The 7,356-nt window shown below is 43.4% G+C and overlaps 1 protein-coding gene across 8 annotated transcripts in view; it reads right to left on the bottom strand.

Annotated features, from left to right (window-relative positions):
• Nucleotides 1–7,356, bottom strand: part of LOC138359166 (uncharacterized) — an 80,460-nt gene that overhangs the window by 601 nt on the left and 72,503 nt on the right. The gene's annotated exons all lie outside the window — the stretch shown is intronic.

The raw sequence follows: 7,356 nt of genomic DNA, 5'->3' as shown, positions 1-7,356 counted from the left end.
ATGATGTCTGCCAAACTTCAGATATTCTGAATTATTTTACCTAGATTAAAACCATTGTTTGAAAGGGCAAAACAGATTACTGTCAATTAGTTAGGTCAAACATCTGCAAGGTCCTGAAGGAATGGAATTTTTTGTAAAACTGTTTGCTAAAAACAAACCCTGCCTAATGAACCTGCTCTTTTTTTAGAAATGGTAATTGCAACATTACCAAAGGCCATTGTTTTAATAGCCAAAGTACCAAATGAAAGACCAAGAAGCAACAAACAGGTACATGGTAGAAAGGACAAAAGAATGGTTACGAGGACCCTTTCATTTGTTAAAGAAATGACGGGAAAAATGCTGTCATACCACAAGGGGTCTTAACCCTTGTCATATACATCACTGACATTAATCTAAATATTACCAACCACAAAAATTGCTGATAACATGTTATAAAATAATAAAGAATATAATATTGAGGCCTTAATGCAGATCTCTAACTCTACAAATAGTAACAAGACTGGCAATTTCTTAATATAAAACAGAAAAAAATCCAAGACCTTGCACGTGAGCCAGAACAATCCATATCACAACTACCACATTAAAATGAAACAACAATGAAGGTAAGGTAATTACCAAAAGAAGGCACCAAACCGGGAAGGCCATGTAGCACCATCAAAGTGCGAAACAATCAGAGGGCGCTAAATATCACCAAGAATGCCAATACGAGAACAAAAACGCATAAGGCGAACGATATCAAAAGTATCCGATTCGCCTAGAATTCTATCGAGGGACAAGTGACTGCGAGGGACGGTCGGAAAGCAAGACACACGCTCGTCCTGGAAGTCAGGACATTCAACAAGGATATGCACAACTGTAAGAGGGACAACGCAATTCGGACAATAAGGAGCAGGGCGGCGCTCCATTAAGTGACCGTGGGTTAAGCGGGTGTGACCAATCCACAGCCGTGCCAAAGCAGTGTCCCACCGCCGGTTACGGTGGTAGGAGGAAGGCCACGGGGACACACTAAGTTTGAGAGTACGCAGCTTGTTACCAACCACAGAGGACCAACAACCCTGCCAACGGGGAAGAATGAATAACAGGATAAAAGTCGGAATAAGGAATACCTTTATGGGAGATGGGACAAGAACGGATAGCTTCCTTAGCGGCAGCATCCGCACGCTCATTGAAACACCAATATGGCTGGGAACCCAGCAAAACTCTACTGATTTAAATTTACTAGAAATAAGAAACAGCCAATGTTGAATCTCAATGACCACCGGATGGACAGGATTAAAGGACCCTAGAGCCATGAGGGCACTACGAGAATCAACTACAACCACAAAGGAGGAATGAGAATGAGAAAGCAAGAGACAAAGAGCATAAAGTTCTGCCGTAAAGATGCTAGCCTCCGAAGGGAGGCGACACATGTAAGTACGGTCAGGAAGAACAACAGAGTAGCCCACACCATCCGCAGACTTAGACCCATCGGGGAAGATGGAAATAGAGTGGGAGTGCGAAGAAAAGTGCTCAAGGAAGAGGCTTTTCAGAATTGTAGGAGGGGTAAAGGCTTTAGTAATACAAGTGAAGGACGTACAAAACTTGGGAAGGGGGACTCTCCACGGAGGTAATGAAGGAACAATACGAGGAGAAACATTAGAAATATGAAAAGAAAGAGAATCCTGTAAGCGAGATAACTGGACAGAAAGTGGGAGACAATAAAGAGGAACAGGAACCACAGGAGGAGGAAAAGTCAATGCACGACAGAGGCGAGAGGAAGGATGTTGGAAGGACCGCGCAAGATAGCGAAGACAGTAGCGATCACGGCAGTCCTGAAGAGAGAGAAAGCCAGTGTCAACATACAAACTAAGGGCGGGAGTCGAACGAAAGCCACCAGAGCCGAGACGCAACCCAGTATGGTGCAAAGCATCAAGATGGCGAAGAGTAGAAGGAGAAGCAGAAGAGTATGCAGGGCAACCATAATTGAGTTTAGACAGGACGAGAGAGGAGTGCAAATAGAGGAGCGTGCGCCTATCCGCTCCCCAAGAAGTATGGGACAAAACCTTAAGGAGGTTAAGGGCCTTAGAGCATTCAACTCGGAGGCAAGAGATATGGGCTGACCAAGACAAACGAGTGTCAAAGACTAACCCCAAAAGTTTCGCGGAATCCCTGTACACAATGAGATGACCATAAAGCAACAACAATGAAGTAAAGGTCCTTTCAGTAAGAATCTATCATTCACTGAAAGTTGCTGCAGTTAAAAATAAAAGAAAATACAAGTCCCTAGAAATAAACAAGCAACCTTTTTGACTAAGGAAAAGAAGGTAGTTATTCTACTGTATAAATCTAAGTATTCACTTAGATAACTGTATCCAAGCATAGAGGTTCCCCCCCCTTCCCTTTCAGAAAAACATCTACTTTCGAAAAAGTTTAACATTGGCCAACAAAAATGATTCCAGAACTAAATTGCCTAATACCAGGAACAACTGAGAGCCATGACAAACACTGCAACCCTCTCCTACCCCCAAGTCTTATGCTATTTATGATCCAAGGTAATTTGAGATACTATACTCTACTTCCTACAGACGAGTCTAGTGAGAGGGTGATCTCCTGGCAATTAAATTGAAGCACGATACAGGTGTCAACGAACATCAGTCAGCCCACTTGTCAGCACAGTGGATAACTAATGACATCATAATCTGCAGTGTTGTATGCCTCCCTGTGGCCATTTAAATCAATAAAACACAGGGTTGTGGCAATGTTTACAGCATAAGGCAAGGTATAGAGGAATCCTGGAATGCCATGTAATTTGAGTCCTTGAATGTGCTTTAGGCAACCAAATTGAATAACAACATTTCTGGTGTTCGGCTATATAATCCGACTTTCTCATTCGGTATAATGTTTTAAACCTAAATAGAAATTCACTTTAAAGGTCAATTTATTTGGAAAGTGCTAACCAGATTCCAAATTACTGAGCTCTGAAAGTACTACAAGGCAAGTTTAACCGAATGAGTGTTTGCCTATCCATACCCCCATGAGGTATGTGACAACACTGAATAAAGAAAGGGTCTTTGAGCATTCACCGTGCAGGTATTTGACATGACCAATATAGCCAAGTGTTAAAGATCATTCTAAGCAGTTCTGCACAATCCATATACTGTCAATTAATATAATTGTACAATGGTGCTTGGTGGATGATATTTTCTATTAAAACTCATTGGACAACTGTTTGTATTAGACATTTTAAACCTACAAATGGTAGCCCTAGACATCGCACTACAGTATTAATTACAAGATGAACAATGTAAAATCAATACCACAACAGCAAAGGATGACGGCTTTTCAACAACCGACAAACACGCAGGTCTAACACCAGCCATCCCGAGAGAGGACGTCCCAAGCATGTACACCCCACAACTTTACATCACCTTTGCTACCTCATGCGAGCACACAACAGCATGAGGATGCCATACTCCCAAACCAACTCCATGCACTTTGAGGCTTTAACAACTCAACATTTAAAAAGTTGATTTAAAAAATCAAACACCTGAATTTTTCCCTAATTAAATTTACTAGGGAAATGCACACCAAGCCATGAAACTTACAATGAAGATGAACAAACTACACACAACTGTCACCAAACTTCCACATACCACCCCCTTCTCACTCCTGCCCTCCCTCCTTAGGTGCTCTGATTGGCTGAGCACCTGAGCCACCACCACTCACCTCTTGTTGTGAGAGCCTAAAGCATGTTTGGTTGCACTTTAAAAGTTCCCGAGTGTACTCGCCTAATTGTGAGTACCGCCTGCCCGGTTCACCATTTTGTTTTTCAATCTACCTCAATTTACCCCTTTACAGTCAAATATTATGCAAAATTCTGTTTAAGACTTGTCCCTTCTTAACTTAAATAACTGCTTTGGCCATCTGCAATCTTTCTAGGTGGGTAACAATGACTCTTGAGGCCAGAAAGGACTTATCAAACGGCGATCATAACAATACGGTACACACACAAAATCACAACCTGATATACACCAAGCAGAAAATCCACTGGAGCTGTGAGGCGACGTAAACCCTTGCCCAAGGCACTGGCAGCTGCATACTCTACCACAGTATATTACTGACTTTGTAAAAGTCTTACAACCGGACTTCCCCATAAATCACAGCAAGTTTTGAGGCCACTCCTTGAGTCAACGTCTTACGTAAGACCAACAAGCACTCAGGTGAAGGCTGAAGCAGTTCAACACCATACGCCCCAACTTCAAATACACAGTTGAGAGGCGGGACCAAAACGTGATTTTCTGTGTGTGCCTGAAGTTGGGGCATACGGTCTTGCTTCACCCTTCACTTTACCCTTCACCGGCGTACTTCAGGGGTTTTATTTAATACTTGGACTGGCTTCAGTAGGGCCTCCAGACTTTCTGTGGCTTCACAAGTGTCACGTGAATCCCCTGCATAGCAGTGGAACTGCCTTTTCCCTTCACCTTCAATGCCTCTGCACTGGAAGTATACAGTGGTACCTCGGAATGCGATTGTCCCTGTATGCGAGGTTTTCGGAAGGCGAGGTGTATTTACTCCAAAAATTTGTCTCAGAAGGCGAGGGTTACTTCGGGAGGCGAGTTTGGACGCGAGTTTGTTGATACGCGTACAGCCGACCTAGCGCGTTCGTCGCCCCTCCGCCCCGCCGCCCCTCAGTTTATTATTGTCTTGCGCTCAGTGACTACCCCCACATCAATTCTTCTCGCGGATTTTCAGTGTTTTGTTGGATTTTTGGTGATTTGTCTATACAATTTGTTATTATATATCTCACCATGGGTCCCAAGAAAGCCAGTGGTAAGGATAAAGGCCAGAAAGCTCATGTGAGGATGACAATAGAGGAGAAACAAGAGATCATTCGGAAGCATGAGAACGGTACACGTGTTGTTGAACTTTGTAGGCAGTACAACAAAGCCACATCAACAATATGCACTATACTTAAGAAGAAAAATAAGATTATGGGTGCTAAAGTGGCAAAAGGAGTAAGAACATTAACGGCACAAAGACCACAAGTAAGTGGTATCCATAGTGTTACAAGGCATGGGGTTATGTGATGTGATTATGGAAGGGGACTCCCCTTCCAAACAGTAACTCCTCTCCTCCTCCCCCCCTCCTCACCATCTTCCATACGCCTACAGCACTCGACAGCAAGGTAAGTAATAACTGGAACACAGTTTTGTAGGTTTATTTAGATGAATTAGGTAAATTACGTATAAAAATTTAGTTTGATGTGGGGTTTTTGGGGTAGTCAGGAACGGATTAATTCATTTCCCTTTATTTCTTATGGGGAAATTAACTTCGGAATGCGAGTTTTCGGAAGGCGAGGCGTCTCCAGGAACGGATTAAACTCTTATTCTGAGGTATGCCTGTACATCTACACCAGCCCAGAAGAGTCATCAGTCCTGCCACCTCTCCATACCCCCCAGGGCCTGGCACGGCCTGGTACGACTCAGAGGAAAGCCGGGCGCCACTGTTAACTGGCAGTTTGTCCCCACAAACAAGCAGTTAGCCGCCTTCAACTGACAGTGGTACAGCTCAACACAAAGGCACCGCCAGCCACAACGAGCAGTTTGCTAGTTGACCAGATGTCCACCTCGTGTTGACACTGGATGAGTCATCACCGCCGGACTATATAAAGAGCGCTGCCTCCCTGGAGAGGCAATCTCTCCCTTAGTGCTCTAGGATCACCTTCGTGTCTCTAACCCGTCGTCCGCTTCCTGCCAACGTTGTGTGACTGATGCCATGGTGGTATGGTAGCTGTTTTCAGAACACCAGTATATCTTCATACTTTTATTCATTGCTTATAGTTTATTTTTGCATTTAAGGTCATACTAACTTGTTCACCTTTGCATTACATGATAGTCAAGTATTGTCATGTGTTATTTTTGTTCATTACTATTTCAGTAAATTGTTTAATTATTTATTTGATAATTTTCATTTGTTTTCACCTGCAACTTACACACTGCAAGGCCAATAGCAGCATTTCTTTCATTTATGTGAGGGAGAGCCATACCATCTTGGTTCAGTATAGCTGTGATACCATAACCCGTCACACAAGATATCCAGTTGTAAGACTTTTACCATCAGTGGTGGTAGAGTATGCAACTGGCAATGCCTTTGTTACAGGTTCGCTTCATCTCACAGCCCCAGTGGATTTTCTCACACATTTGAATACATGAAACAACTTTATTTGATACATTCCAAACCAAAGTACTGTACAGTACAGTAATTATCAAACCATCAAATGTGTGGGATAATCATAGTGCGCTAAATATCACTAACGTCGCCAATACAAGAACAAAAACGCATACGGCGAACAATATCAAAGGTATTGAATTTACCAAGAATTTTATCGAGGGACAATTGACAGTGAGGGATGGTCGGGAAGCAAGACACATAAGTCCTGGAAGTCAGGACATGTAGAGACAATGGTTTGGACAATAAGAAGCAGGGCAGCGCTCCATTAAGTGCCCGTGAGTTAAACGTGTATGACCAATATACAACCTCGCCAGAGCCGTTTCCCACCACCGGTTACGGTGGTAGGAGGAAGGCCATGGGAACACACTACTCTTAAGAGCACGCAGTTTGTTACCAGTAACAGAAGACCAACAACCCTGACAACGGGCAAGAAAAGGGAAATCAATAACTGGGTAAAAGTCATAATAAGGAATACCTTTATGGGAGATGGGACAGGTACGGATAGCTTCCTTAGCGGCAGTGTCCGCACGCTCATTTAAGAACACACCAATATGGGTGGGAATCCAGCGAAATTCCACTGTCGTAAATCTACTGGAGATAAGAAACAGCCAATGTTGAATTTCAACTACCAAAGGATGGACTGGATTAAAGGATTCTAGAGCCATGAGGGCACTGCAAGTGTCAACTACAAACACAGAGGAGTATTGACAGCGAGAAAAGAGTTGATGAAGAGCAGAGAGAATAGCATAAAGTTCTGCCATGAAGATGCTAGTCTCCGGAGGCAGGAGACACAAAGGTGCAGTCAGGAAAAACAACAGAGTAGCCTACACCGTCTGCAGACTTAAGACCCATTGGTGAAGACGGAAATAGAGTGGAAGTGTGAAGAAAAGTGTTCAAGGAAAAGGTGATTTAGAACTGTAGGAGGGGTAAAAGTTTTAGTCATGTGGGTCAAGGCTTACAGAATTTAGGAACGGGGACCCCTCCATAGGGGCAAAGACGGAATGACACGAGGGGAAATATTGGTAACACAAACTGAAAGAGCATTTTGTAAGAGAGACAACCGTACAGAAAGAGATAGGTGGTGAAGGGGAACAGGAACCACAGGATGGGTAAAGGTCAAGGCATGACATAAGCAAGAGTGAGGGT

The sequence above is a fragment of the Procambarus clarkii genome, chromosome 89 (genome assembly GCF_040958095.1).
Source record: "Procambarus clarkii isolate CNS0578487 chromosome 89, FALCON_Pclarkii_2.0, whole genome shotgun sequence".
Classification (NCBI taxonomy): Eukaryota; Metazoa; Arthropoda; class Malacostraca; order Decapoda; family Cambaridae; genus Procambarus; species Procambarus clarkii.
The sequence above is the reverse complement of the archived record's forward strand: the minus strand, read 5'-3'. Positions and strand labels throughout refer to the sequence as shown.